The 10,030-nt window shown below is 30.9% G+C and overlaps 2 non-coding genes across 2 annotated transcripts; both read right to left on the reverse strand.

The window, feature by feature from the left end:
• Positions 1–1,978: 1,978 nt before the first annotated feature.
• On the reverse strand, positions 1,979–2,050 carry Trnad-guc (transfer RNA aspartic acid (anticodon GUC)). The gene has a single exon. It is a non-coding gene; the product is annotated as a tRNA-Asp (tRNA).
• Positions 2,051–9,245: 7,195 nt separating this feature from the next.
• Trnad-guc (transfer RNA aspartic acid (anticodon GUC)) lies at positions 9,246–9,317 on the reverse strand. Its single transcript has one exon. It is a non-coding gene; the product is annotated as a tRNA-Asp (tRNA).
• Between the last annotated feature and the right edge of the window lie 713 nt (positions 9,318–10,030).

Genomic DNA, 10,030 nt, shown 5'->3' on the forward strand with positions numbered 1-10,030 from the left:
ACGCTTACTAGAAAATGGTTTTCTATTTTTGGAAGCTTTGGAAGCTTAATAATATTGTATGTATATGCTTGTTCTTATCAGAATGGAATTTTCCAAAAGAAATATATGAACATCGATTTTGTTATCATTTTCAAAATATCAGTTTTAGTTTATTCATAACTAGCCTAAAGGCATCACCTTATCGAATGTACAATTAGAACGAAAATTATAGGACTCATTCTAAATATAATCATTTATAAAATATAATAATGCTTATATGGCATAAATGTGATCTTCCTGTCGTTTTGTGAATATTTTTTTACATTTTTAGATCCAGTATAATATTTCTGATAATTTTTAAAGTAATTTTTTTTTGCAAGTATGCGTGGGCGCGTAAGAAGATGTTATACAGGGCTTTCATAAATATTTTATGGTACATGGCAGAAAATATATTTCATATACATTAGGAAAATATATGGAAATATATGATTCATTTATTTTCGTTATACATATTGCATACAATATAAAATTTATGAAAAATTATATATTCGCTCATATATTTATTTCAGTATCATTCATATTCCAACGTATAATAAATTTAATATTTTATATTTAATACTCATATATATTAACAAATATTCACCTATGTCTATTTACATCAGGGCGGGATTGAATCACATCCATGATTCGATCAAGTAAAATTCATGAACAAAATACATTTCGTTCAATTACCAATACTTAGATAGTTGAAGAGAATCTTTTGGAAAGACCAGTCGTCTTATGATACTATGAATATTCGGCTTATTAGGATACTATCTTTTGGTTCCAATCTTGAAAAAATTCATTCTGCTGTTTTAAGTCTGTGAGTAAAAACCTTCGTGTTCAATCAAGTTAACAAAAAGGTGTGAGTGTAAGGCTGTGAATTTTATCCCCACCATATTGTAACTTGAACTGAATAAAATACTTACGTTAGGAGTTACTCAAAACAATCTTTGAATTAAACGTCTGAACGAAACTTCGTGAGTAAAACGTTTAGTTCACAGCGTTTAAATCATTTAACTGCACTAGAACATTCAATAAAATTTGCTTATGAATATTATTGAGTTAGGAGCCGTTAGTAAGATAAGCTACTCGCAAACTTAAAAATACCAATTATTACAAACTGCTCGTAAGAAAATTATTGTATAAAATTTTAGTAAAATATTATTTTACTTCAGAATAAGTAGCTGAGTATAATCTTGAAAAACATATAATAAATTTTTGAATAAAGATATAGTACATAGTGAACTAAGAATCTTTATATGTATGTAAATATATGCATAGAAAAGGGGGGTGAAATGGGATTTTTAAGGAAAAACTAAGTTTTTGAAGACCATGGTAAAAATCGTGTAAGTTTCCCAAGTTTACCGGAGACTACCATTTTTGGTTTTTTTCTACGCGTAAATTCCGATATTTCTAATTTACTACAAAAATGTTAACTTTCATATCGATATATTCTGATATATTCAACTAAATATTACGGGAATGACGAAATGCCAAGTTTCTACTTCTCTTTCAAAGAAGTATCGCTTTAACGATGGCTCTAACATATGGAAAACTACCAAGTCATAGGAATAAAAATTTTTTTTCTTTAAAATGGCCTCAAATAATGCTGTTCGAATAGTGCATGATTTGAATTGAATGTTACTATCCCTTTGAAATTGGAATCGAATAGTTCAACATACCCGTAAATTTTCGAAATGTTCGAATTCACAAATTTTCGAATCATTCATAAGTTTTCGTATTTTTTGATTTGGATTCAAACGTTTGTTCGAATATAAAACTTAACTTTAACATATGATAAATTATTCAAATTTTTTTTCAATAATCTACGAATAATTCGTATTTTTCAAGTGATTTCAAAAATGACTAATAATTAAAACTTTTGATTTATCAAAAAATGTTCATTAGTTTATTGTACATATCAAAATAAAAAAAAAAAAAAAAAAAAAAATTAAGTCTCTCTGGCGGGGAATCGAACCCCGGTCTCCCGCGTGACAGGCGGGGATACTTACCACTATACTACCAAAGATTTGACATGGTAGATGAACATCGTAGACATACTTAAACGAATACTGGCTTGAACGCAACAGCGGAGCTCTGTTTGGGAATCGGATTGGTAGTGGGGGCGACCCCCACTACAAAAGTTTGTCTGTATTTTCCATCATGATTATCAGCGTAAGAAAACATTTATCGTCATAACAGGTGATTTCTTATTTATAATTTGAAAAAAAAAAAATAATCATTCGCGTGCATTTTTATGTATTTATATAATGATTTTTTTTTTTACTATAAATAGAATATTAAAATCATCACGTAGCTCTGACACCGATTCACGTTAATTGTTATTACTTTGCGTATTTTATTGTCAATTTGTGTGTAGCGAGTGTGATGAACGCACACAAATAAACATTTGACGTACGTAATTGATGTGGTAACAGTAGAATACATAAGCAGCTATTTACCGACAAAATAACGAGCGCTAAAATGGTATTTATACCACATAAGTAATAAATTGTTTTTTTCTTCATTATCTGCAACCCAATGCGCTCGAAATTAATCGTAAAAATACCCTTCTCGGGTTAATTAATTTAAAGTATAATTACATTTTTTTCATTAGGAGATTAAAAATCAGATCAAAGGTTCCTACCTTTAAACACAAAAGCCAAATAATTTTGTATCTCTGTTACAAAAAAAAAGTATGCAACATGTTACTAACATTAAAGCGCATTGCGTTGCTCGAAGTAATACCAGAAAAGTAAAAGTAAAAAGTGCTTAACAATTGTTTCATACGAAATTCCTAGATCGTTGAGGCTGAAAAATACATGAGCGCCTGCGGTGGATATTTTACTCATGTATATACTACACATATACCTCGGAATACAAGATATAGAGAGTTATCGGTTGGACTGAGATTATAGAAGTCAATATTCGAGAGGCGAGAAAAATATTGTCTTTACTTAAGCATAATAAAAATAAATCTGAAGAACAGTAGACCTTGCGGGACTGCCCCAAAAATTTCGGCCGTTTTCGATCTCTATGAACTCAAAAATATCAATGTGAATACATTTTCGAGCTAGAAAATATTCTCGAATACATTTGTTTTTGATTTTTTTAAGCTCGAAAAGTTATCTCTCGATTCGATTGACGAAAGTTAAAAAAAATAAAAAATTATTCGAAAAATTACGTTAATTGTTATTTTTCTACTTTTCTTTATCGATATCTTTTGAACTGATTAATAGATCTTAATGCCCAATATAGTATTCAATGCAGTTCTCCGACCTCTACTGTTTAAATATGTAAGAGTCAATTAATTCTTATGATACTCGAATAAAAAACACGTTTTAGAAATTCATTTGTCATCGATTTCTCTCTAATGAACAATCCAATTCAGTAAGTTAAGGCAGCATTCGTTGCGGATTTGAGTTTTCGACCTGAATCAATTTTGAAATTAATTCATAACATATGATCAAAGTTATTCAAGAACAATGTTTGTTTTCTGATTTTATTTGTGGAATAACTCAAAACGAACTTTATTGATCAAACTTAATTTTTCATGGATTTTGAGATTTAAATCAGTTGATCCGTTCAAAAATTATAGAATATTAACATACACATATGAACACACTCGGACATTATGGTGGTAGTAGTCAAAATTGCTTCGTAGGACTTCAAAACATCGAGATCTGGTCCAAACTTTATTTCTAAAAGTCGGACCAAAACCAATAATTTGCCCTGTCTTTGAAAATTTTCTTAGCTCTTGCTTTTCTTTTTCTTGCTCTTTCAAATTGTCTGAGTTTTTCCATATGTGCTGCTCCCACGTTCCACCAGACTGGGGCTGCATATGTTAAAAGTGGTCTTATGAGTAGTAAATAGCATATTGTTCTGGCTCTGCAGCTAATGTTTCTATTGCAAAATAATCTTGTTAGTGCTTTGTATGCATTTCTTGCTTTTGTTATCTGTATGTCTATATGGCTTGTGCAGCGTGCTAAGTGATCTAGTTGCATTCCTAGATATTTGACTGTTTTTTTTGTTGGTATTGTTGCTGGTTCTTGAGTGTCCGGGTTAAATGTTATTATTTTAAATTCATCTATTTGCTTTCTTATTTTTGGAGCTATGTGTTTGTATGGTTGTCTGAATACTATGGTTTCACATTTGAAAGGGTTTATTCTTAAATTCCAGGTAGCATAAAATTTATTTACTTTATTTACTATTTCTTCGAGTTTATGTTGTATTTCTAGTGGTGTTTTTCCCGCCACGTAGAAGATGGTATCGTCGGCGTATGCCATTGAATATGTATCATTTCCTGTGTTCAGGTTGAACATGTTTAAAATACTGACAGTGTATATGTTAAACAAGTCTGGTGAGTTTACCAAACCCTGTTGTAATCCTTCTTTGATCAGAAATTTTATCGTTGACATGTTCATTCCATCCCATATGATGTATTTTCTGTCGGTTATCATATTCCATATCATTTCTACCAGCATTGTTGGGAATTTTCTTCGAATCAGTATGAATATCAGGCCGAATATCCATACTGAGTCAAAGGCTTTCTCCAGGTCTATTAGGGTTGCTGCGATTATTTCTTTTTTAAGTAAATGTAGGTTAACGTCTGATAAAAGTTTGTGGATCGCGTGCACGGTGGAGTGTTGATGTCGAAAGCCAAACTGATTGTTGGGTATTATTTTCTCGTTTTTACAGTGTGCCTGTATTGAATTTCTGATGACTGCTTCGTATACCTTGCTGATGTTAGGTGTCAGACTTATCGGTCTGTAGCTTGCTGGATGGTTCAGTGGTTTTCCTTTTTTATATATCGGTATTGTTTTTGCAGTTTTCCATGATTCTGGGAAGTATTTGTTATTTAGTGCATTATTGAAAATTACTGTGTAGTCTTTGATTATTCTTGGCGTTAGATGTTTTAGTACTATAGCTGGTATATTATCCAGTCCTGTTGATGTTTTATTTGGCAGTTTCTTGAGTATCATATGTACTTCTGCTATTGAGCAGAAGTATTTTGGAGTGTCTGGTTCTGTGTTAGGTGTATTGGCTTTATTTATAGTTGAGAAGGTGGTGGTTGTTTTATTTTTCTGACGGTCTTCGTTGTATTTGGTGATGAATTCATTTACTGTTTGGTCAACTATTTCTTTCAGTCGTGTGTTTGTATTCAAGTATCTTGGTGAATTGATGGTTTCGTAGTATGCTCCAATGACGTTTAGTTTATCTTTTGTGTCTTCTATTATGTATTCATCATCCAGTTCTATTGCATGTGCTATATTACATTGGCTTCTGTTTATTATGGTTGCGTTTGTTGTTTTGATGTGTATATTTGGCATGTCTTGCCAGCTTCTTGGTCTAAACACTTTGTTTATAATTGGGAAAAACTTATCCGAATTTCTGTAGTCTATTTTTTTTGCTATTTTTGTCCAGTGACTTTCTATGTTTTTTTTTATTTCTTCTTTTATTTTATTTTTAATTTCTGCCAGCAACTGTTTAAGATAATTTATAGGCGCTGTATTGTACTGGTGGTTAGCTTTTTTTGCGCGTGTATTCTGGTCAGTAGAATTGACTTAAATTTGAGTAATTTTTTTATCCTGTTTGTTATGTAGTGGTTTGGGCTGTCTTGCTTTTCTAGTTTTGGTATTTTGTTTTCTATTGCGTTTAAAATGTGTTGGTTGATTTTTTCCAAGTATTCTTCTATTTCTGTTTTTGTTAGGTTTCTGTCATCCGATATTTCCAGTTGGTATTGTTCATTTAGGTGTTTAGTGAATGCTTTCCATTTTGTATTTTTGTAAAGTAATTTTGGTGGCCTCGTGTCTGTTTCGAGCGTTAGTTGTTGATGAATTTCCATGTATATTGCATTGTGATCGCTGTCGTATGTAAGGGTTTCTAGTTTTCCATTATTTAGATTATTTACTTGGATTCTGCTGTCTAATATGGCTATATCTAGTATTGATTGTGCTGGCGTGAATGTTGGTTCTTTTGGTGTATATATTTTAGTTTTGTAGTGGAGTGTATGTTCTTTCTCCCATTTGGTTAAGAATCGGCCTCTTATGTTGTTCTTACTGTCTCCGAAATCAATGTGTCTAAAGTTGTAATCCCTTGCCAGGATGTAGTACGTGTTTTCATCTTGTAAATTTAATTTTGAAAAGAGTGTGTTCAGCTCATTTATGAAATCTTGCTTTACTTCGGATTTATTTGTGGCATATATGCTGGCTATAATAAGCTTTTGCTTTCGGCTGATGCTGATTTTAATTATTGTATATTCTATAATTTTGTTTTTTTCTGAACTTGGGTATGTTATTTTGTTATATGCTATTTCTTTTTTTATAATTATAGCTGTTCCACCACCTTTTGTTGAGTTTGGCCTGTCTGTTCTTATGATGTTATATCCGTCCATTCTGAGTTTGTGTCTATTGTTCAGTTTGGTTTCTGATACCAGTGTTATGTCCAGTTGGTTGTCTTTGATAAATTATTCTAGATCTAGTCTTCGTTGGTACGTAATAATTGAGTTTACATTACTTTTCTCCCCATGTTTACAATGAACTCTCGTTTATTGTATACATTAGAATAATCATACAGCACTTTAACTAACTAAGTTTCCAGTTGAATTTGAATATGCGCAATTGGTCTTAGATTGCCTTGTTTTTACTGGGCCCAGACGTTCAAACTCGAGTCTTCGATCCAGGAAATTATAAAGAACAGTCTGTTGCCAAGAATAAAACATGAATTAAAACTTTAAGTGATGTCAGCTCTTGTCTTTAGTTCGGACAGATAACTTCACCCTCGTCTGATTTTTTTTTCTTCTTATTTAACGCGAATTCTACAGAGAGAATTTTTTGTTGAAATATACAGAACTAGTCCGGTAAAGCTTAAGCAACTAATAATACCAACCGGATTTTTTCACATTTCTCTCTATAAAATATCATTTCTAGTGTGCTATAGACAGTCATTTTATAGACAACGCTGAAAAACTCCGGCTGGAGACAGATGTGTCGCGACAGATTTACGGAACTGGAATTATACGTCAACGGAAAAATCTCTTCGAGTTCTCACGATTGAAATAATTTTAAATAATGTTTGCGCATGTTAAATAATTGTTAGCAGACAAAATATAAAAAACCTCCGGTATTGTCCTTTCCGCCATTCAGCTTTGGACCAGGAGTCTGAAAGCTCACACTCACGTTATTTGACATTCAAGAAAAGTGCACTGCAGCAAGAATACTCTATTCGGTGCATAGCTGATATATTTACGCTTACTAGAAAATGGTTTTCTATTTTTGGAAGCTTTGGAAGCTTAATAATATTGTATGTATATGCTTGTTCTTATCAGAATGGAATTTTCCAAAAGAAATATATGAACATCGATTTTGTTATCATTTTCAAAATATCAGTTTTAGTTTATTCATAACTAGCCTAAAGGCATCACCTTATCGAATGTACAATTAGAACGAAAATTATAGGACTCATTCTAAATATAATCATTTATAAAATATAATAATGCTTATATGGCATAAATGTGATCTTCCTGTCGTTTTGTGAATATTTTTTTACATTTTTAGATCCAGTATAATATTTCTGATAATTTTTAAAGTAATTTTTTTTTGCAAGTATGCGTGGGCGCGTAAGAAGATGTTATACAGGGCTTTCATAAATATTTTATGGTACATGGCAGAAAATATATTTCATATACATTAGGAAAATATATGGAAATATATGATTCATTTATTTTCGTTATACATATTGCATACAATATAAAATTTATGAAAAATTATATATTCGCTCATATATTTATTTCAGTATCATTCATATTCCAACGTATAATAAATTTAATATTTTATATTTAATACTCATATATATTAACAAATATTCACCTATGTCTATTTACATCAGGGCGGGATTGAATCACATCCATGATTCGATCAAGTAAAATTCATGAACAAAATACATTTCGTTCAATTACCAATACTTAGATAGTTGAAGAGAATCTTTTGCAAAGACCAGTCGTCTTATGATACTATGAATATTCGGCTTATTAGGATACTATCTTTTGGTTCCAATCTTGAAAAAATTCATTCTGCTGTTTTAAGTCTGTGAGTAAAAACCTTCGTGTTCAATCAAGTTAACAAAAAGGTGTGAGTGTAAGGCTGTGAATTTTATCCCCACCATATTGTAACTTGAACTGAATAAAATACTTACGTTAGGAGTTACTCAAAACAATCTTTGAATTAAACGTCTGAACGAAACTTCGTGAGTAAAACGTTTAGTTCACAGCGTTTAAATCATTCAACTGCACTAGAACATTCAATAAAATTTGCTTATGAATATTATTGAGTTAGGAGCCGTTAGTAAGATAAGCTACTCGCAAACTTAAAAATACCAATTATTACAAACTGCTCGTAAGAAAATTATTGTATAAAATTTTAGTAAAATATTATTTTACTTCAGAATAAGTAGCTGAGTATAATCTTGAAAAACATATAATAAATTTTTGAATAAAGATATAGTACATAGTGAACTAAGAATCTTTATATGTATATAAATATATGCATAGAAAAGGGGGGTGAAATGGGATTTTTAAGGAAAAACTAAGTTTTTGAAGACCATGGTAAAAATCGTGTAAGTTTACCAAGTTTACCGGAGACTACCATTTTTGGTTTTTTTCTACGCGTAAATTCCGATATTTCTAATTTACTACAAAAATGTTAACTTTCATATCGATATATTCTGATATATTCAACTAAATATTACGGGAATGACGAAATGCCAAGTTTCTACTTCTCTTTCAAAGAAGTATCGCTTTAACGATGGCTCTAACATATGGAAAACTACCAAGTCATAGGAATAAAAATTTTTTTTCTTTAAAATGGCCTCAAATAATGCTGTTCGAATAGTGCATGATTTGAATTGAATGTTACTATCCCTTTGAAATTGGAATCGAATAGTTCAACATACCCGTAAATTTTCGAAATGTTCGAATTCACAAATTTTCGAATCATTCATAAGTTTTCGTATTTTTTGATTTGGATTCAAACGTTTGTTCGAATATAAAACTTAACTTTAACATATGATAAATTATTCAAATTTTTTTTCAATAATCTACGAATAATTCGTATTTTTCAAGTGATTTCAAAAATGACTAATAATTAAAACTTTTGATTTATCAAAAAATGTTCATTAGTTTATTGTACATATCAAAATAAAAAAAAAAAAAAAAAAAAAAATTAAGTCTCTCTGGCGGGGAATCGAACCCCGGTCTCCCGCGTGACAGGCGGGGATACTTACCACTATACTACCAAAGATTTGACATGGTAGGTGATACATCGTAGACATACTTAAACGAATACTGGCTTGAACGCAACAGCGGAGCTCTGTTAGGGAATCGGATAGGTAGTGGGGGCGACCCCCACTACAAAAGTTTGTCTTTATTTTCCATCATGATTATCAGCGTAAGAAAACATTTATCGTCATAACAGGTGATTTCTTATTCATAATTTGAAAAAAAAAAAAAAAAAAATAATCATTCACGTGCATTTTTATGTATTTATATAATGATTTTTTTTTTTTACTATAAATAGAATATTAAAATCATCACGTAGCTCTGACACCGATTCACGTTAATTGTTATTACTTTGCGTATTTTATTGTCAATTTGTGTGTAGCGAGTGTGATGAACGCACACAAATAAACATTTGACGTACGTAATTGATGTGGTAACAGTAGAATACATAAGCAGCTATTTACCGACAAAATAACGAGCGCTAAAATGGTATTTATACCACATAAGTAATAAATTGTTTTTTTCTTCATTATCTGCAACCCAATGCGCTCGAAATTAATCGTAAAAATACCCTTCTCGGGTTAATTAATTTAAAGTATAATTACATTTTTTTCATTAGGAGATTAAAAATCAGATCAAAGGTTCCTACCTTTAAACACAAAAGCCAAATAATTTTGTATCTCTGTTACAAAAAAAAAGTATGCAACATGTTACTAACATTAAAGCGCATTGCGT

The sequence above is a fragment of the Microplitis demolitor genome, chromosome 9 (assembly GCF_026212275.2).
Source record: "Microplitis demolitor isolate Queensland-Clemson2020A chromosome 9, iyMicDemo2.1a, whole genome shotgun sequence".
In the NCBI taxonomy this organism is placed as follows: Eukaryota; Metazoa; Arthropoda; class Insecta; order Hymenoptera; family Braconidae; genus Microplitis; species Microplitis demolitor.